The following is a 22,345-nucleotide window of genomic DNA, read 5'->3' on the forward strand; positions in this document are numbered from 1 at the left end:
CCTCTGCAGTGCAGCTACTTTCACGCTTAGTAGGGCCGAAATATATCACACAAGACGCCTTTCTCTCACACAGAATGAGTCTTTCGTAGTCGTCGTCGTCGTCATCTCTACCCAATGAACCTGTACTCTCCCATCCCATCGTAACTGTTATGAAGTCTGCATCTTGTTTATAGACATAGCACAGTAATGTAACGGCTCCCAGGTTCTAGTGCTTCGTTTCCCAGGGATCGATAACCAACCGTCTGCAGTGTTTTCGTTTACAAGTTCGGGCAATGAAGTAGCCGATGCAGGTATGGTAGCTGCTTTGGACTCTGCCCCATCTTCATCACGACAGTCACGGCCCATGCGGTCTGTTGTCTATCGGTATAGCGTGGCCTCTTGACACATGGGGAGTTGCCTGTGGTTTTTTTTTCTGGAAAACGTAAAGCTTCAGCAAACTCGCTGTCAGTTTCTTCTCAGGTACTCGCTTTTTTGTAGTGTTATGTTTCTGATTAACTCTCTCAGATGAAGGAACATTATACTAAAACACCAACTATTTGGACAACATACAACACAAGTTAAGCTATAGTGACAGTCATGCAGTCACATCAACGAATTAATGGTATTACTTACCAAAATTAGTTGCGGGAGACAGAACTGGAGGAGATCGAAGAAATGTAAGAGAAGTAAGGGAAAACTTGGCTGATATCTGGAAGCAACGATGGACCTCGTCTCCGGTAAGTAAGGATACAGTTCAACCACTACCGTACATAAAACAAGGTAAAGAAACCTGAACAGCGTATAGTACAAAGCAGATGTTCTGACGGCCATGAAACAGAGCACGCATGAACGCATCGCTGGAACCGCATTGTGACCTTGTCTCTGGGGTACAGGCAGGTGATATTAAACGACCAACTACTAGCCAAGTTTCTGGGAACATGAAATCTGTTTCAAACCTTTGGAAGCCACCAGTAATATAGGAAATGACTACTGGACCACCAAAGACGAAATTTTGTCGTTTCTTCTTGCTACTTTATGAACAATTATAAAAATTGAGGAAGATGGATACCGAACAAGAATGTGTCAGGAAGTTGAGTAATATTGAAACAACTACGACTACAGCATAATACGTAGTAAAAGATGTTGCATTAAAAGTGACGTTAATTTTTTAATATGACATAATTACGTTAGTTCCTTTCCTTGTCCTAATTACGGCATATGACGACAATGTCTCACACTCTTCATCTTATTGTAGGCCCATGACCAAACTCACTAAGAATAGATCACACCCACATGCAGCTGGTTCTTAATGGATTGTAGATATTTTCCAATAGGATATGCTCATCGACACTACAGTCTGTCGCCAAATGATCTACTGTAGGCTTCAACAACAAGTGCGATGAATAAAGGAGATGAAGAAAAACGAGGATAGCGTCCACACCCCGTAAGGCGAGTCAAAGGCCACAAGCAATGCATACTGCGACAACCTGTTCAACAGTGCTGCTGGCAGTTCCACCAACAGTAGAAACGGAAGGGTACACTCCGCAACTTAATTGTCGTGCAGTTAAAATATATCCCAGAGTACACTACAAAACGTAGAATTTTAGCTAATGTAACACTGACAGAGTAATATACGCACTGTCAGTTGCTAGTAGGGCTACCATATATATATATATATATATATCTGGAAATGACTTTAGATACATAAAATAGTTGGTTAGCATGCAACGGAAATGAAACACTCTCAAAGCAAATAATATTTTTTTTCGATAATTATGGCCGTAAGAAATAAGCTTTTGCCAATGCAGGTGATAAGAGGGAGTGTCTCAAATCTCTGTCGCTCATTTACAAAACGGCATGGGAAATGTGTTAGAATTGCGCGCACCACTTGTACGCAACTTGTCAGTGACGGCACGCCGGCGTCAAGCGACAGTTTATCGAAACAGTCTGTTTCAAGCGGGTAAACAGCACTTATCAAGTTCACTTAGAGGCCGTTTTATCAGGCAGTAATTCATAAACAAGCTACTCTCTTCGTATAGTCATCGTACTGTGCAGTCGTCTGGAGCAACATTGGCGATTAATATTCCCATTACTACAATGAGGATCAATAAAGCTACCGTAATTGATACTCCTACCATCACCTAACTCTCTGGGAGTGATCGTCAGTTATACTCACGTCACTGACAGCTCGCACAGTTTCGTTGCCAGCAGGTGGCGAGTCAGCAGGTGTAGGCCATCGGAGGGGCCAACTCGACGCAAAACTCACGCAGCTTTCTTCCGTCGCCATCGCGTCCGTGAAAGTCGACGTCTGCCACTCACTGATTTTCACTAACAGAACACCAGCAGCATTTCACACAATACGCACTTCTCTGTGTAAACTTATATAACTCACATACATCGCACAGAGCGAGGAAACTTGCTTTCGACACGGAGGCAATTCCGAAACACAGGCACTCGGACAGTTTTCCTGACTGTAAGTCGCGTATTTCAGAAATGATGAAGTGCCTAAGAAGGATATCACGGTGAAACTTCTCACTTGGAAACACTTCACTGAGCTCGAAGACGGTCGACGTCTGTGAGAGTGTGTTCGTTATGTGGGGCGACAGCAAAACTGAAAGATAGAGGGAATGTGGATATCGAAGGGAAGAGACGTGCAGGACAGGTGGGAAGAGAGGATGGTGAAGGGGGAAGACTGAGAGGGGGTTGGGGGGGGGGGGGGAGAAGTTGGCAGCCAGCAGGTGGGCGCGCGGCCGGCTGGAGGCGCGCTGCTCGCCGAGCTGTCAGCCGACGCGTCCGCTAATCGCGCGCTGGACAGATTAATGAGGCGCTCCGCGCAGCACCCACCGTCGCACTGCGGACTGCCGGCCGGCCAGTAGTGGTCTGCGAGCGAGAGCAATCGAGGCGGACCGAGCCCGGCCAGGCGTACAATGTACTCGGAAGAATGCCGGCGCTACGGAGGGAGAGAGAACTGGCCGAGCGCGGCGAGTGGGAGGGGGCAGCGTAAGACTTGTCACGCCGAGATCCATCCGACAAGGCGGCTGACCGCCACAAGGTCGCCGGGGGCAATGGAAGAAGACGGAGGGGAAGTGCGAGGCCGAGAGGGGGCCCGGGCTGCGGTCACGCCGCGATCGCCGGCCGCTCCAGCGCTGCGCGATCGCGCCGCTCCGGCGGCAAGTGGGTCGCGGGGGCTGGCGGCGCCAAACCCGTTCGCCGGCGCTCGCACGTCGAGGGTTTCCAGGGGGGCGGGCGGTACCGTCTGCGGCGGCAGGAGGGACCCCGCCGCCTCCGGCGCGACGCCGCGGACGCGCCCGCCGCCTCCGCGCCTCATCGACGCGCCTGTCCCGGAGCGCGGCCGCGCGTACACTGCACTGCAAGTTTTATTTCAGTAGCCGGTCGCACACTATTTCAGGACTTTTGAGTATTTCTGACCTGACCGCCCCGCGCCTGGGCGCGCAGCGGCGCACTCACACACACACCCACCCTCTCACTTCCCCCGGGCCCCTCCTCCTACTCTGGCTCCTTCCTCCAAATTAACGCTAGACAGAAACGGTACCGTCACGTGACCGACAGGGGGGCGTCTCATAATAATAACATTGCGCGCACACGCACGCGCTCAGCTAGGCTAGCCCCCCTCCCTCCGCGCCCCTTCGGACGCCAACAAAATCGCGAGAATAGATAGCTATATCGGGTCTTCTATAAATACAAAGATATCTTCGGCCGTTTACATCACGGCGTCCGCGGCGAGCGGCCCCCACAGAGGAATTGTTGCCGCTACTTCGCCGCCGCCGGTAACACCGCCCGCTAAGCGATCTACTGGCTATTCTGTGTTCCAGCTTTCTTCCGCGTGACACGTGCGACATCCGACGGAATTCTATTTCATTAAAAGACATTTGAGATGCGTGGCAAACTAGGAAAAAGATAAAAAGAACGTATAACTTTATAGCAAACAAAAACAGAAAAAAAGGAATTCACGTTGCGGTTTATGTCACTTTTGAATTTGATCGATTTACTGTACCATTAACTAGTCTAGTTGCACCTAAATACTGTGTGTACATAGTCGAAATGAATTTGCCAGGGACACCACAGAGCAATCACCACGACCGTAGTCTAGCTGCACATAGTCCAGAAAAGAAAGTCGATCAAATTCAAAAGCGACTGGACGCGTGTTATGCTACATAAACCGCCAATTTAAATCACAGCAGCAGTTCGTCAGCCACAACAAATGGTTCAAATGGCCCTGAGCACTATGGGACTTAACTTCTGATGTCATCAGTCCCCTAGAACTTAGAACTACTTAAACCTAACTAACCTAAGGACATCACACACATCCATGCCCGAGGCAGGATTCGAACCTGCGACCGTAGTGGTCGCGCGGTTCCAGACTGTAGCGCCTAGAACCGCTCGACCACCCCGGCCGGCAGCCACAACAGATATAATGAATTAATGGTGGGGAGAACACATAACAAAGCAGCTCGCAGCAACCGAAGGGCTGACTGGGTCGGTCGTCGAAATATTGCGCATAAAATGGAATCAACAATTGGGCTGTAAACCCGAAAGCAGGCAATCAATCAATCAGGCCCGGGAAAACGGAGAGACCACAATACAAAGGAAGCTACAGGTGTGACCTCTTGGCGACACAGATGTAATTACACACAAGTTCAGCAAGGTAAGGACGTGACGGGAAATTGGCTGCGTCATTTATAAAGGATCTTATCAACTTTCAGCTGAATTTGCCTATGGGCAACCGTGAAAAAGCTATATGTGGATGGTTAGGCGGGGGTGAGTAGAGAGGGAGGCGTTGAATCTGGCTCCTCTCGAATACAGCTGTAGTTACTCAATCACTGTGCAACCTCGTTCGGTGAAAGCAGCGTAATGAAACCGCGTAATGAAAATGTCGCGCAAAATCATGTCCGTATCAGCAAATGGTCGATAGACGATTCACTGGCTGTTGTACACTATTATTTTCTTCAGGAAGGCATCACAACGCTTACAAATTAATTTCGCCACACCACACTTTCCTTCATTTAGCGATGTATATGTTGATCAAAAACGAATAATAGCTTTACAATTTCTGTTGCTAAGGCGTTAGCTATACCGCATTTCTACAAACTATCCATTTCTAACCCTGATGCTGCAAGAACTTTCTTCAGCTTCATCGGCAACGCGAAAACATAAATGTTGGAGAAATTTTATGAAATCGTCCCAGTTACACAAATATCTCAGATTCGAACCGACACATCTATGCAATTTCGGTACTAAAAACAGGAAAGCTCAAAAAGAGCGAACTTCTTGGAAATTTTTTACACTCATTAGATAATAGTAAAAGCGAGCAGAAAAAGCTGGCTAAGTTGGTCTAAGTTAACATAATTATACTGTACACAGCATAAACCAAATATAGCTTAATAACATGTTGATTAGCTGAACCTCTCCCTTTTTTCCAAAATGTACTGACCGTCCCCGGAAAACTAGTGCACATTCCAGGTAGCAGTAGCAAGCGATGTAGATTAAGTACTCATAAAAATATGTGATTCCTTTATAAGGAATTGAGTTACAGCTATATAAATGTAATGAGTCAACTCTGATAACTGCTGAAAACATCAACGATGATGAAGACGCCGCGTTTTCGAGTGAAAGGTGTATAACAACTCACAATCGTTTGAAATAAATATCACAAAATTCCATTGTCATTTTCTCTGAACTTTGACTTAAAAATGAAACTTTCGTTCTGTCATCCCGGTTTTATTTTACGAGACATAATTAATGTCAGTTTGTATATTTGCTCTTCCTTTATCTCCGCGCACAAGCAGATAATGGAATAACATCGGTAACATCGGCAACCAATGAATGTGACTGTCGGAGTAAGCATTTTGTTTAGTGAATGTTAAATTTAATTTACATGTTAATTCCTTGCTGGAATGTGTTGTTCCCCAGCGTATTGAGCGGCCATACCTAATCTTTCTTTTTCTTTCTTTCTTTTCTCTCTCCTTTTTGAGTCATCCGTCTTCTGACTGGTTTGATGCGGTCCGCCACGAATTCCTCTCCTGTGCCAACCTCTTCATCTCATAGTAGCACTTGCAACCTGCGTCCTCAATTATTTGCTGGATGTATTCCAGTCTCTGTCTTCCTCTACAGTTTTTGCCCTTTACAGCTCCCTCTAGTACCATGCAAGTCATTCCCTGATGTCTTAACTTTCTTTGTCAGAGTTTTCCACATACTCCTTTCTTCTCCGATTCTGCACAGAACCTCCTCATTCCTCACCTTATCACTCCACTTAATTTTGAACTTCCGTCCGTAGCACCACTCTCAAATGCTTCGATTTTCTTCTGTTCCGATTTTCCCACAGTCCACGTTTCACTACCACAAAATGCTGTGCTCAAAACGTACACTCTCAGAAACTTCTTCCTCAAAGTAAGGCCAATGTTTGATACTAGTAGACTTCTCTTGGCCAGGAATTCCATTTTTGCCAGTGCTCGTCTGTTTTTTATGTCCTCCTTACAATAAAATAAATCTTTTAAAACAATAGTGGGAACTTCTTTTGCACGGTTATAATGCAAGGACACATCTAACAACACGTAACGACGAAAACAAATCAGCTAAATCATACAGGTTTCAGACGAGACGCTAACGTGAATTTCTGACATTGCTGACGCAACAGCAGCAATATTTTTGGCTAAACTATCCGGAGATTATCAATAACTTATTGACTGCATTCCATATATCTAGCTGCATACTTTTTTTGAAAGAACAGCAACTCTGATAATGCTTTAAATAAATATAAATCTGCACTTACTGAAAATTCAAAATATGTTAATAACGAATTTTACATTAAAAATCGTCCAGACCATCAAATCGTCTACGCCTGTTTTGTGCTACAGCGTGTGTGGCGCGGTCTACTCGACTCTGCTGTCTACCGTGAATTCTAAAATAATTACAGTCAGTTACTGAAACAAAAAATCGCACTCGCTCTGGTGCGTGTGGCGTCGCAGGAGCCCGGTGGCTACGGGTAATCAGCTCTCCCAGGAGTATGAACGGTAACATGTGAATGGACACGCTAAACAGTTTATCCATAAATCTACGAGTTACGTAGCGTATTTACGTAATGCACTCGACGGTGAAACAATGTCATTATCAGGCATGATGCTGGTCCCATGTTGCGTAATAGGGTTAATGAAGCACTTGTCGCCATCCCCGTGTACACACCGGATTTAATTTCGATGCAGCGTTTCCGCCCACACACTGTGTAACTACATCACCGAGAAAGCGCAAGTAAACGCATGATCACAAATGAGTGCCTTTTGTCCCCTTAACCGTACTGTTTGAAAGTTACTGGAACTCTGGAACAAAAAATTCTGTTTCCACTGTACGAAGAATCTTCAAAATACTTACGGACAGGAGCATGGCCACTTAACGGGTACTTACCTCTTACTTCAGCAGTAAACGATATACAGCTCGTAGCGCCTCTGAAAATAAAAAAATGTGTCAGAAACCTATTCAAAATAAACGAACAGGAAACTAAGAAATAATCTGCACATAAATCAGAAAGAGCAATTAACAGAAGCGTTACATTTCAGTTTACGAATTAAAATATACACTGTAAGAATTTTTACAGCATTAATTTCTCTTGTTAACTAGTTTTTCGTTCGCCATGGTATCATCAAAAAAGAACTGACTATTGTCATCAAATATGATATTAAGAAGACAGTCAACTTTGGAAAAGGTGACACAGCCGATAGGCGTGACGCAGTTTCTCAGAGTATAGTTTATCCGTGACAGTGGAACAATTGTGGGGAAAACACAAGAGGCGTAATGGAGGCTTTACACTTGGAACGAATTATATTTTAAATTAAAAACAGCACTACAGCTAAACTATGAAAATTAGTATTAAAAAGACCGTAAATTATAACGGAAAAATTTATGGGAATGCGAAGAAGAGGAAATTTTTTTTTTTCATTCATATATAACATATTGTAGGGGACATTTCTTCTATGCAGCGACGGAAGAGCCCTTTAATGCAGGATGAAGCACGAAAGATTACTCCATTTCCCTTCATTTTTAAAGCTATAGGGTTGCCAGCTTCGAAACTGTGCGCGGAACGTGAGTTAACGGAAATTACCCAAGATAGCGTTAAGAGCCAATCACACTAGCTTGCAATAATGGCGAACACAGAAGATGAAGACGGAGAATGTGCTAATACTCTAGCAGACAAAGAATGTTATAATGGCAAAGAGGGACGTTTTACTCATTTTAGTAAACGGTTGGCTCTAAAGCCACCGGCCACATGGTGGCCAGTTTAAATGCTATGGAGACTATGAGAACACACGCAGGAAAACTTTTAAGTCAGTTGTACAACTTCTAATCGAAATCCGTGAAAGTCTACGAAATTAGCTTGAGCGCTAACTCTAAAGCCACCGCCCACATGGTGGCCAGTTTAAATGCTATGGAGACTATGAGAACTATACAACGTGTCACTCATTCCTACATAGCTTGTTTCCTTCCAGTATTATAACAGAGCATAAACTTGTGGGGAGAGACTACAGCGAAGAAGACAGTATTTGAAAACTGGGAAGTTGAGGAAGAGGATACGACTAACAATGACTATATTGAAGATCCAAAAGAAGAAAACGTTCGCAGATAAAATGAGGCAACGAAAAACTTGATGACTACCACGGACATAAATTATCACAGAGACACTCAAAGTTGCCTTTTTAATACACCACAGTTAAGACTATGTCGCTGAGCTCTTAATCACAGAACACGTAAACTCCGTAGGGGCCGCAAGATGACGTGCGTTAATTGATTATCACTGGTATAGATTAACCAGCCCTTCGTTCGTAGATAATTGACACGAAATATGTGCCTGACTTCCTGCCTTGGCATTGGTAGTCCGCGCACCTGGCGGTAAGTCACGCTTATCCAAAAAGCACCCGTAAAGACCTTTGGCAATAGCCTGATCTGGCCGTGATGTCAGAACGACCACCTACTTATCACGACTCAATTCTTCAGTCCCTTGGGTCGTTACAGAACACCACAATGCGTTGTTGTGGAAGTAGATGTGCTATATTTGTAGTTCGCTGTTTCTGTAAGTTTCAAGAAAAAACAGCTGCAGCACCTTTTCCATGAGCACGCCAAGTGCTTCGGCAAACAACAATCACTGCCGCGTCTGTCAAATGGCTCTGAGCACTTTGGGACTTAACATCTGATGTCATCAGTCCCCTAGAACTTACAAGGGAACCTCCCCATCGCACCCCCCTCAGATTGAGTTATAAGTTGGCACAGTGGATAGGCCATGAAAAACTGAACACAGATCAATCGAGAAAACAGGAAGAAGCTGTGTGGAACTATGAAAAAAAAAGCAAAATATACAAACCGATAGTCCATGCATACGATAAGCAACATCAAGGATAATGTGAGCTCACGAGCGCCGTGGTCCCGTGGTTAGCGTGAGCACCTGCAGAACGAGAGGTCCTTGGTTCAAGTCTTCCCTCGACTGAAAATTTTAATTTCTTTATTTTCGCAAATTTATGATCTGTCTGTTCGTTCATTGACGTCTCTGTTCACTGTAATAAGTTTAGTGTCTGTGTTTTGCGACCGCACCGCAAAACCGTGCGATTAGCAGACGAAAGGACGTGCCTCTCAAATGGGAACCGAAAACATTTGATCGCAAGGTCATAGGTCAACCGATTCCTCCACAGGAAAACACGTCTGATATATTCTATACGTCACTGGTGACGGCACGTGCTTCACATGACAGGAATATGTTGTCGACCCACCTAACTTGTATACTTGGCGAATGTGTAAAAAGATTCTTCTACCTTGCCCGATTTAGGTTTTCTTGTGGATGTGATAATCACTCCCAAAAAAGTGATGAAAACATAAGAGTTTGTCACATAAACTGCAACAAATGAATGCAACAGTTTCACAGTCGCACAGTTTTCCCTGTGCTTTGTCAAAACATATGTTTTTAACGTTTTCAAATTTTTCCTTGTGTAGACCGTTAAATCCTGCATATGACCAAGCAAATCTGAACATGTCCCTGAATTTTGAAGAGCGAAGTTGATTATGTGTGAGTGCCTGAACTTTGATAATTGTCTGAAAACAAAAAATTAAACTTTTCACTCGAGGGTAGACTTGAACCAAGGACCTCTCATTCCGCAGGTGCTCACGCTAACCACGGGACCACGGCGCTCCTGAGCTCACATTATCCTCGATATTGCCTATCGTGTGCATGGACTACTCAGTTTGTATATTTTGCTTATTTTTTTCATAGTTCCACACAACTTCTTCCTGTTTTCTCGATTGATCTGTGTTCAGTTTTTCAAGGCGTATCCACTGTGCCAACTTATAACTAAATCTGAGGGGGGTGCGATGGGGAGGTTCCCTTGTTAGAAATACTTAAACCTAACTAACCTAAGGACATCATACACATCCATGCCCGAGGCAGGATTCGAACCTGCGACCGTAGCAGTCCCACGGTTCCAGACTGAAGCGCCTAGAACCGCACGGCCACATCGGCTGGCCCGCGTCGTTCATCGATGTATTTATATATGAGAACTCGTGGAAGTGGAAAGTGTTGTACAGCGTTTGGAGGATTTTGTGGAATTGTGGATTTATGTGTGTGTGTGTGTGTGTGTGTGAGAGAGAGAGAGAGAGAGAGAGAGAGAGAGAGAGAGAGAGAGAGAGAGAGAGAGAACGCTACGAGATGTTCTCTTCCAGCTAACAGGAACGTAGAGTGAACATCTTGCTTAGGCGATGGTCAATAGCATGTACGAATTTTACAAAATGCATAACAATGTGCCGTCTGTGATAATGCTATTTATTTTGTTACCGGTTTCGGTTTTAAACCATCATCAACGGCAGAAAAGTTCTCGCAGATGTATCACATGTCATACATACTTCGACATACGTTACCACTGAAAACCATAATCGCCAATAAAAATTAAAAATTGTCACTAGATTGATATGTGCCATCATTTTTCAATCTAGTCACAATTTTTCACTTTTATTGGCAATTATGGTTTTCAGTGGTAACATATGTCAAAGCATGTACGATGGGACACATCTGCGATCATTTTTCTGCCGTTAACGATGGTTTAAAACCGAAACTGGTAGCAGAACAGATAACATTGTCAGAAACAGCACTGTGTTATGCATTTTGCAGAAATGTGGAGGTGATGTACAAGGTAAGTATAATACTCAGCGTTTAGTGTCGTCCACTACAGAATACTGAATCAAAGAATAACGCTAATTCACCAACTCTGCATAATAAGCAGAGTCCAGCACACAACATGTTTACTGGCGGCTCATAAAGCGTTCGTCATTTGTCACTAATCCGATCGGCGAGCATTTTCTTAATAATGTAGCAACTGAAGATAACTGATCGCCATACAACGGACTGTCCGTATTCAGCCGTTGTAACAGGGATGCCTCTGTGTTGTTGTAGGTTCCAGCAGTCAGACCCTACTCTTAACAATAGGCGAATTACACGCAGTATTACGTAGGCTTTTGGTGATCCTACGAACAGGTGTTGAATAGCGCGGACGTTTTGATCCACAGTGACAGTTCTCTGGTTTACACCAACTTTTCCCAGATGTATTTCGATCTCCAGATGAATGCAGATGATTCAAGGTAGGTTTTACCCATCAATAGTGACGGAGTTGTCTGCAGTACACACCGATTACCAAAAAAAATTTATCTGGAAGAAGCATGTAGTCATTTCGGCACAAATCGCAGTTTTGTATGGGATAAAGGTGACCTTAGAACTTTACTGTGTATGATGAAACGTCGACTACACGGTGAGTTACTATCATATCTCGCCACTATGTTTTCTTCGCACATGATGTCTGGCACTGGAGTTGGATGAGTTTCTCTGTGATCCTTCGCATCCTATATTTTGTAAGTAGTATTTACTTAGCTCGTACACGTTAGGCAAGGAAAAACATTCGCTTGGATTTGGTTTAACTCTAGAACACTCCTTGGGTTGAGGGCAGCTGCGCTCTGTGTGTTTAATATTATTGGTATTGCATTTCTTCTCTTCAAAGGAACAGTCATGTGGGGATAAAGCCGAGGCCGTTGTGAAGGCGACCAAATTTAGCCGCGTTCGAGCGTTCTGGAAATTTGCTCGACGTAACAGGAAGAACGTCTTTCAACATATGTGGAAGGGAGAGAGAGGAGCGGGAGGTCGGAAGGGGAAATATGGCATAAAACGATCAGTCAGAAAGCTAAAGGTAACCTTACCAACACACAGGAGAAGTATCATCTTCTACAAAGAAGTGAGAAACCTTAATTCCTTTTCTACACAGCATACACTTCATTCGTGTTGCTCCTTCTCGGCGCGCAAATGTTTGTGTGTATAAACCGAACAACGGCTGAAACGGCATTGAAGTAGTGGTGAGGACCACGGCTTCCCACACTTCCACGTCATGAATGGAAGTAAGCCGGACGCCGGTTGTCATTCGTGCGCGCTCAATCTGTCCGAGAGTATAAAAAGTTCCTCCTCAGTCACGGAGTTTGTCCCCAAATAGCATCACGGCGCCCACCTAAGCGCGACGACTGGCCTCTGGACTCGGAGCATTAAAATTAACAGCCCGTGCGCTCCTACAGACGTTCCCGACGTTATCGATCACCGGTCGATCATCGTGAGAACGGTGCCGTCTGCGTGATCCACGGGAAAGACCGACGCAGCAAACGTTGTTGGTGACGGTCTCCCAGTGAAGCAAGCGAGGTAGAAAACAGGTCGAGTATTTATCCAACACAGGAATTCTGATGAGTTTTTATCTCATAGTAATAATTTCTTTACCTGAATTGCATGGATGATCAAACCCATTATGGTAATACACTGCTGTTTGTGAAAATTGCAACAGTCTGAACGAATGGTCGGATTACTCCAAAATCCGAGGATGCGTAAGCAGTGAAACCATAATAAGTGATAAAGATCGCAGAGGGATAGTGTGCACGTAGGTCGAGCAGCGCCCTCTTTTGTGTATCTAGACGGGTCAGTCATAGCCTATGCCACGCTCAGTTGGGGTACAGCCGTCATGCGAAGTGGAAACGTGCCAGCAAGTGCCGATGTCAAAGGGCGTAAATCAGCGTGTGAGTTCGCTCGAACGGTCTCCGAATGACAAGTCTCCAGGAAACGATTTCTCGTACCGCGACATTGCTGCTCGTACAGGGACGCTGCTACGACAGTGACGCGTATGTGGAACCAGTAGACAGGATCGTTCACTGCAACGACTGGCCATTGGACCACAGAGCGGAAGGAACGCCATTTTGTCTGCATGGCCGTACCCGACAGCTAAGCTTCTTCCACAGCGTTGACTCGTCGTTGGAGCACTGCGACGGGGTGAACATATCTGCCATCTGCTGATGGAGGACTGGTGGCAAGTTTGCCACTTTCCACTGACCAGAAACCACCAACGCCTCAGACTGCAATGGGCACGTAAACACAGCCACTAGCGTGATTAGTCGCGAAATATAGAGTTTTCGGATCAGTCCAGCTTCAACTTGTCCTACAACGATGACCTTGTGCGTGTTGGACGGGTGCCGTGATGAACTGAGTTGGGTAGATTCCACTGTTGAGCAGCATAGTGGACAAACATCAAGTTTGAAGGTTTGAGGTGCCATTGGCTGTAACACGTAATATCGCCTTACCTATGTATTAAGATCAGTCTGAACAGCAACCGCTACATCAGGGAGGTTTTAGACTCCAGTGTGTTGCTCCTCCTTCAGGTACCTGTAAATGTCATATTTCATCAGCACAATGTTCGGGCACACGTAGGCGAGAAACGCACAAGCCTTCTCCGAAGAACGACGGGTACCACTGCTTCCCTCGCCTGCACGTTCGTCTGACATATCGCACGTCCAACATGTCTGGAACATGGTCGGTCGGCATGATTTGCGGACACGCCTACAAACCGCGAAGCATTGTGTTCCTCAATAGTGTATTCGGGCTCTCTTTGATTTCGTACCATGACATCTAGAAACTCTGTTTGCAGCACGCAACGGTTTCACGCCGTACTTAATTCCCGTGGTCAAGTGCATATATACTTCTATAATTTTAATTATTTTTGTTTCGTCATGTACCTAACCTGTGGAATAAATTCAATTGTAACCACATGTCTCCTTCTTGGTTAATCATATTCTGGACGTTGTAGCTCTCCCTTTCGTGCTCGCTAAGGAAATTAGAGCTTTCTAAGGAAAATGTTTTACCCCAACATGTTTCAGAACGTTTGTAGCTGTTACGACGTATTTTACCGGCAAGACAAGACGTTTTTGTCGACATTTCACGAGTTTTGCTGATAAAATATATGAGGCGTGTGCAACAGCTAGAAACGACAATATCAAAAGAAATAAGTGTTTTAACACGTCTTCAACAAGTGAAGCACGACCACAGCTTCAAAGGAAAACCTGACCGAGTGGACAGGAAATCCTAAAAAGTTTTGATCGTATGTCAACGGATGGAAGCCACTTTTCTAAATATTATGCGGCGACAATCGCATCAAAACGGAAGAGGACAAAGAGAAGGCCGAAATACTGACGCTTTTGTTCCAGAACTGTTACACGGAGGAAGATCGTACGGTGGTTCCTCTAAGTCATCGCACGAAAGCCAAAGTGTCAGATGTCGACCGCAGGATAGAAAAGCAACTGAAATTGCTCAACAGAAAAATGGTTAGTGGAAGTTTCATTAACTTCTCACAGAATAATTATTGACAACTGTAGCAGTCGTGCAGTATAGCGGTGTATTTGGTTCCGAGAGTCGGTCGAGCCACATGCACAAATTCGCTGAAACACCGTCCGTTCGAAAAGTTCCGAGATTCTTTTTATTCCTGGCGTGCAAGCGATGTCAGTGTGGTATATACGGTGGCGGCTTCAAGTAACAACGGTAAACAACAGATGTACGAGTACATTCAATCCGTGAGCTGTGAGGAGGCAGTGTTAAGTAGCCGCCGTGTGCCCATTGTGTGTCACAAATCGCAATGGACAAGTGTTTCACGACATTCTAAAGAAAGTTTTGGAGAAGTGAACATTGTGAGCAATGTTTCTCTTGCACACCTCGACTCCCAAACAAACACGACAACGTATGGCCGCTTGCTGCGACTTGATTGAAATGCAAAGCGCTGGAAAAAAATCATCACGGATGACGAGACTTGGCATTACCAATACGAACCTACCACTAAACGACAAAGTGCAGATATCAACGTGGAGGATCAACCGACATTCAAGCCAATGTGACGCGCGGTTTTAACAACATGCCAAAGAAGTACTTTTTTGACAGGTCCACATGAATGTATAACATGTTTTGTTTTGTGCTCAAGTGGGGAGGGGGGGCAGAAGGCTATGTGGAACATCTGAAGCATTAAAACCGCCACCTTAACGTTTCTCTGATCTGTATTAATTCAGACTCGAAACGTTTTGGACTGACGGGGTGTGTGACGTCAAGTTGTGCATCAGAGGATATGCGGGTCAGTAAGGCTCGATGTGTCAACACATACCGGATATGATTGTTAAGGCGGACTATTTTAGTTCGTCGCATGAGATGTATTCGGATAACCCAACCAGAAAGTAAACAGTTGTATTAGAGTACTAATGGGAAACAGTTTCCACTTGTTACGAAGTGTGGACACTTTCACACTCATCCGTCTTGCTTCAAAAGAAGATGGCTTAACGCGGCCGCGTCCTCGGTGCCTGAAAGCGCGGGCCAGGCGCTACGGATCGGAAGCGGCCGACACGACGCGGCGCGTCCCGGGCTGTCCCGGCGCGGCCGTAGGCGTCGGCCGCCCCTCGGATATGATTAACGCGCCTGGCGCCGCTAATTGCTTTCAATTAGCGCGCCGAGCCTGATACAGCCAAGGTCGGCCGGGCACGTGGGACGGCCGCTGAGGGGGCAGATTTCGAGGGAGGGATGGGGGGGGGGGCAGGAAGAGCCCAGCCTAGGGCATTTCATCAGGAGGGGGAGGGGGCGAAAAAAGTCGTCTAGACTGGAGCAAACGCCGTTGTAACGAAATCACAGGGAATATTTTTCGCCGTCCCAGCTTCGTAACGAAGTTAAAACCAGAGCATTGTGCGTCTGTCCCAACGATGCCGTGCAACTAATGCAATTTGGAGTTGCCACGTCACGTTTTCGCCCGTAATATCTCGAACCGCATGCGATAGAGGTAACAGGCACCATTTTTACTAAATGATGGAAAACTCAACCCCTATAGCTTAAGTTTTATGGAGCTGGTGGCTTGACACACAACTGACCTGAATCATACTTAACAAACAGAATGCAAAAATTTATGCTGAATAACTCAATGTTGGAAGGAGAGAAAAGTTTAGTGACTGGGGAGAAATGACGAAGGGAGTCCCACAAGAATGAATTCTGTATCCACTCCTATTCCTTATACACTGACAGAAAAAAAATCGCAACACCAAAGTATAATTAATGTAGAGTAATTAAACTTTGGGAATACAGTAGTCTAGGTAATATATGTGAGTGATTAACATTCCAAGATCACAAGTTAATGTAAGCGCGAGGTAAGCCATTGCAAATGTGAAACGCTGATACATTAATAACCCGTGTAAAAGCCAGAAATTTGAATGTAAGCATGCAAACGTGCATGCACCGTGTTGTATAGGTGCCGGAAGTCAATCTATGGCATGCAGTTCCATGCCTGTTGCACTTGGTCGGTCAATACAGGGACGGTTACTGCCGTCTGTGGATGATGCTGGAGTTGCCGTTTGATGACGTTCCATATGTACTCGAATGGAGAAAAATCTGGTGATCGAGCAGGTCAAGGGCACATGCCGACACTCTGTAGAGCCTGTTGAGTTACAACAGCGGTATATGGGTGAGCGTTATCCTGTTGGAAAACACCTCCTGGAATGCTGTTCATGAATGACAACAGAAGAGGCCGAACAACCAGATTGACGCACAAATTTCCAACTAGGGTGCGTGGGTTAACCACAAGAATGCTCCTGCTGTCTTACGAAATCGCACCCAAGACCATAACTTCACGTGTAGGTTCAGAGTGTCTATCATGCAGACACGTTAGTTGCAAGCCCTCAACCGGTCTTCTCGTAACCAACATATGCCCATCACTAGCACCGACGTAGAACTAGCTTTCATCAGAAAACACAACAGACCTCCAGCCTGCTATCCAATGAGATCTCGCTTGACACGACTGAAGTGGCAAACGGCGGTGGTTTGGAGTCAGTGGAATGTATGCTACAGGGAGTGTGGCTCTGAGTTGTCCTTGAAGTAATCGATTTGTGACAGTTCACTGTGCCACTGTGATCCCAAGTGCTGCTTAAACCGCTGCTGCAGATGCAGTACGATGGGAGAGAGCCACACACCGAACACGATGGTACTCCCTAGCGGTAGTGCCACGTGGCCGTTCGGAGCCCGGTCTTCTTGCGATCATACATTATCGTGACTACCGCTGCCAGCTATCATGTTCGGAGGCTATATTATAACATGGCTTCGTTCAAACTCACTGACGTGCTGATAATGGCGTCTTTGTCGCCTTAAAGACAGTCTTGACTAACATCACCACACCACGCCCAATCGCAAAGGTAACTGACGCTCACGACCGTTACAGCGTGTGTTTAAAGCAAACCTGATGGTAGCGCCACTCACGCGTCTGGCGTGAAATTTTAATAGACATCTTCTGGAAACACGCCTACCTACTTTCGAACTTTCGTTAACGTAGCGCAACTCCTTCTTAGTGCCGCGATTTTTTTTCCGTCTGTGTATATGAGACTGATATTCCACAAAGCATCCATCAAGCATAATTGGTGTCTTTTACAGATGATACTAGTGTTATAATAAATCCCATTAGAGAGAAAGCAACAGAAGAGATGGTTAATGATGTTTTTCAAAGAATTATTAAGTGGTTCTTTGAAAATGGATTCTCCTTAACTTTGAGAAAACTTACTTTATTCAGTTCCATACGACAGATGTAGACATACCAACAATTCATATAGCACATGAACAGGAATCAGTGAACAGGGTAAAATGCTCCACATGTTTGGATGTACATGGTGATGAAAACTTGAACTGGAAGAAGTATGTTACTGCGCTTCTCAAACAATTGAGTTCAGCTACTTTTACTCTTCGTATAGTTGCTAGTCTTAGAAACAAGCGAATCAACCTGTTGACATATTTTGCACAGTAGCGCCTTATGGAATAATTTTCTGAGGCAACACACCATTTAGAAAGAAAGTATTGATTGCACAAAAGCCAACAGTAAAAATAATATGTGATATTCACCTGCCACCCGCCGTCGTCATGTTGGGACCTTTCCACAGAGTTACGCATTTTAACTGCACCCTCATAGAATATATATTCCCTAGTATACAAATTCGCTAGTGAAATTTATCATAAATCATATATCACAGTTTCTGAAGAATAGTGACATCCATACCTACAACTTTAGAGGGAAAAATTATCTTTATTATTCATTGTTAAAGCTGTCAGTAGCTCAGAGTGGGGTTCGAATGCAGCAATAAAAATCTTTGATCATTTCCCCAATACCATTAAATGCCTGACAGGTAGCAAGACAAGTTTTAAATCCAACATAAAAGCATTTCTCCTGGACAACATCTTCTATTACATGGACGAATTTTTATTCAGAAACTGGTAATCTTTAAAAAAGGTATTTTTAAGTGTAGTTGCATTATTAGCACTAAGAAACTATTTGTTCATCAATGTTACCAGTAATCATGTATACATGTCCTGTAAATTGATTCGTTCCACATTATTTCGATAGAAGAATCGTTCAAGTATTCTACGGAACACGTAGCTAACTAACTAACTATTTTCGCATTCGGAGGATTCAAATTTTGTGAAAAGATCTCCCACAAAGAAAAACGCCGATGTCTCAGTGTTTGCCACCCCAACTCGCGTTATCATATCCGTGACACTCTCTCTCCTAATTCGATATAATACAAAACGGGCAGCCCTTCTCTCAACTTCATCAGTCCTCTCAACTTCATCAGTCCTCTCTGGTAAAGGATCCCATACTGCGCAGCTGTCCTCTAGCAGAGTACGACAAGTACAGTGCAGGCAGTCTCTTTTGTAGACGAGGCGGCACGGAAACAGTCCAAGGGGGTTTTCGCTCCACCTTATTATGCAAAGGCTTCTTTACTCTACCAAATTTTGCCTCCCTACTGTATTATCCTAACAAGGTACCCAGTGTCTTCCTCAGATGAAGAAACCATTCCATGATAGGCATTTCCAAAATTATGACGGGATCATTTTCGAGCCTGAATGTTTCCTGGACAGCCAGATGCAGACTTCAGCAACCTGGGTCTCCATACGTCAAAAATCGTTGGAAAAATCCGCCGCAATCAAGGGTGAACTAGTAGGAAACTACCAATACTCTCACCAAGTTTTCTCTTCGCAGCTTGATTTTTTCGAAGTGATGATTATAACTTCATGACTACCCTTTGTGCAGCCACTGCAAAAAGTAGTCGTCAATTTTTTTACTTCTCTATCTCCATATTTCCTGGTGATACTGCCGTGAAAAAAAAAAAAGGTTTTCGTGTTTCACTTGTATGCACACTGCTCAAAAAAGTTTTCGTCCCACGCATATCTGGGATCGTTTGTGGGCTTAGATTCAAGATTAGCAGGAAATGTAAAAATAAGTCTTATGAAACTAAAAAAATACTTTAGCATGAAATGAAAAGAATAACAAAAATAACTTCACTGTGTCAAAAAGGGCAAATCTTCGAAAATATGTGGATAACATTTGTTACCGTGTTGCCCAATCACATGCATTGAAACATGATTAGACCCTCCACACGATGGTGGACACTTTGCTGCTTAAGCCTGTCCGACTCACAGTGAGTGTCCCTCTCGAGGTCATCAAATGTGCGGCGACCAATCCTGCGACTCAACTGGCCCCAAGCATTATTATTAGAGTTCGTGTCAGTAGGTACCACAGGTTATTCCATCCGTTTCATCCCTACCTCTTGGAGGAAGCTACTCACGAGGTGAACACGGCGTGGGTGCCTTTATCTTCTTGAAAGACGAATCCATCGCCGAAATTATGACTGCTGTACTCTAATTACTCTCGACAGTAATGAGGAGTTCAATTTCGGTACATAATATTGACTCAAAACATGATTGACCTACCTACCTACCTATCTACCAGTAGAACCAGTAGGTCTGAATGGTTGAAACGTGCAATGGTAACTGGCGGCCGATACACGTATCTAAAACGATCATCACCCGTCGGACAAATCATGCATACGCCGATGAAGACAAATCTAAGTCATTTATTCTGATTCCATTACAAGTGGGAGACTTACTCACATTATGTGCGCACCATGGTAACAAGGGGTTTGGACTGTTGTTCGTAATGGATGCCTAAAGGCCTAACTAATAGTATCAAAACGGCCGTGTGCTGTCTGGGTTGGCAGAGAGGCCCGCTCCTCCTCCACGTCCCCTTTAATCAAAAACACGCCGATAGTTTCAGTTTTTATGTATTTGCAAGATATTAAGAATTATTTCGATTTATGAGTTTTGAGCTCGAAATCGCCTTTTTACTGGCGTGGAGGTGAGACGGACACTATGTAAGGTTCGAGCGTAGAAGTATGTCACACTTTTATCGTCAGTGCAGCGGGTGACACCTTTGTACCGGCAGTGCAGGGAGAAGCTTGTTTCGGCAGTTACGTGCGACTCTAGTTTGTGCTGAAGTTAGAAAATTTCGCCAAGCTGCAGGCTACGACATGCTTAGAAAATTTCGGCCACAGTAGGGACAATTCTCTGTCACTTCTGTAATAATTATTATCGAACTTAGTTAATTGCCAAAAATAAATTAGCGCACCCTTATAGAGGCTTCAAATTCACTCAGTATGTATCGTTGCAACAGTACATACGTAGTACACCAAGTGAATACAGCGATGGTTAACGTCCCCTCCAGAAATACCAAAAGTGACACAGAGTTGTAGCTTAACGCGCCCCAGGCCATAACATCTGGGTTGGGGCCAGTAAGTCTCGGATGAATGGACTCTAGGAGACAACGCTCACGAGGTCTACATCGTACGCCCAGTGATAGTACCAGGCTGTGTGAGTGGAAGACAAGCTAGAGGTTTGTGTGCCCGTAGTCTCACTGCTAACAACCGCTTTATAACAGTTACTGTTCACATGTCTGGGCTCACAATCCCTCTTACCTGTGTGTGGTAGCTGTACGATCTGCCACTGCACCCTTCAAATACGACGATCCTGGCGGACATCTATGTTGTGTGGACGTTCAGAACCTCGACTACGGGTGTAAGAATGTTCACGTGACCACTGACACCAGTATCGTTGTACAAATGACGCAGCACGTCGAACTTGTGCGGCAATTCTCCGAAAGCACCGTCCCGCCACATGGAAGGCCACAGTTTTACCCTTTTCAGACTCGCTGTAAGGAAGCACGAGTGCGCCTCCATGACATGGTTACCTGCTTGCTTCACATGTCTGCACCACACTAAGTCTTCTCATTAAAAGCATTCCCTATTAAAGCTTAGACAGAGATGGCGCTCTGGTAGCTAGGCATAACGCTATTCGTTGGCGGTTGACGTTGATACCACTATCCGTACATCTACTATCCGCCAGTTGGCGGTGGTGGTTAGTGTTTAATCTCGTCGACAACGAGGTCATTGGAGCGCAAGCTCGGGTTAGGGAAGGATTGGGAAGGAAATCGGCCGTGCCCTTTCAAAGGAACCATCCCGGCATTTGCCTGAAACGATCTAGGGAAATCACGGAAAACCTAAATCAGGATGGCCGGAGACGGGATTGAACCGTCGTCTTCCCGAATGCGAGTCCAGTGTGCTAACCACTGCGCCACCTCGCTCGGTCCCGCCAGTTGGCATATGCCTTCATCGGATCAGAATCGACATCAACTTTGCAGGAGTAGTAATCTTTTCCGGGCAGTGTATAATATTGGAGCTTTACGCTGCTTTACTTGGGACTCCTGCTGGAGGCGGTATACACGGTATTGGTGGTATAGGCGCCGATAGTGTAATCATTGGTACTTTTATATGTATCCACTTCAGTGTAAGTGTGTTAGTTGTCTTTTCTCTCTGTCTGACAGTCTTCCAGCAAACATTTCACATAATTTACTACCTGCTGTTTTCTTCACAGTCGTAACTGCACCACTAAGTGGACTACGCCCGTCAGTATGAACTAACAGTCCGCGCATCCACACTTCAGCACCTGAGCTGCTGCCCAGGAGAAAATAAGCATGAATGGTTTGCCACAGGTACTTGGTTGTATTAACCAACCTAAAAACGTTCACCTCCTAATATTTATATTATCAGTCTGCAAATGAAGTAAATACTGATGTCACATTGTTCACTGCATTGTCCTGTAAACAAATAAAATATCTGGCTTTATGCCTTG

The 22,345-nt window shown here is 44.8% G+C and overlaps 1 protein-coding gene across 6 annotated transcripts in view; it reads right to left on the reverse strand.

Moving 5' to 3' along the window:
• LOC124615399 (myocyte-specific enhancer factor 2) overlaps positions 1–22,345 on the reverse strand; it is an 870,744-nt gene that overhangs the window by 346,836 nt on the left and 501,563 nt on the right. For 5 of the 6 annotated variants that reach the window (XM_047143243.1, XM_047143236.1, XM_047143235.1 and 2 more), the window contains one exon: positions 7,399–7,439. The gene's annotated coding sequence lies outside the window, so the exon portion shown is untranslated. Of the gene's footprint in view, positions 1–2,155; positions 2,679–7,398; positions 7,440–22,345 lie in introns of those variants that run through there. The other variant, XM_047143239.1, reaches the window with a different exon arrangement.

This window comes from Schistocerca americana, chromosome 5 (assembly GCF_021461395.2).
Source record: "Schistocerca americana isolate TAMUIC-IGC-003095 chromosome 5, iqSchAmer2.1, whole genome shotgun sequence".
Lineage (NCBI taxonomy): Eukaryota > Metazoa > Arthropoda > Insecta > Orthoptera > Acrididae > Schistocerca > Schistocerca americana.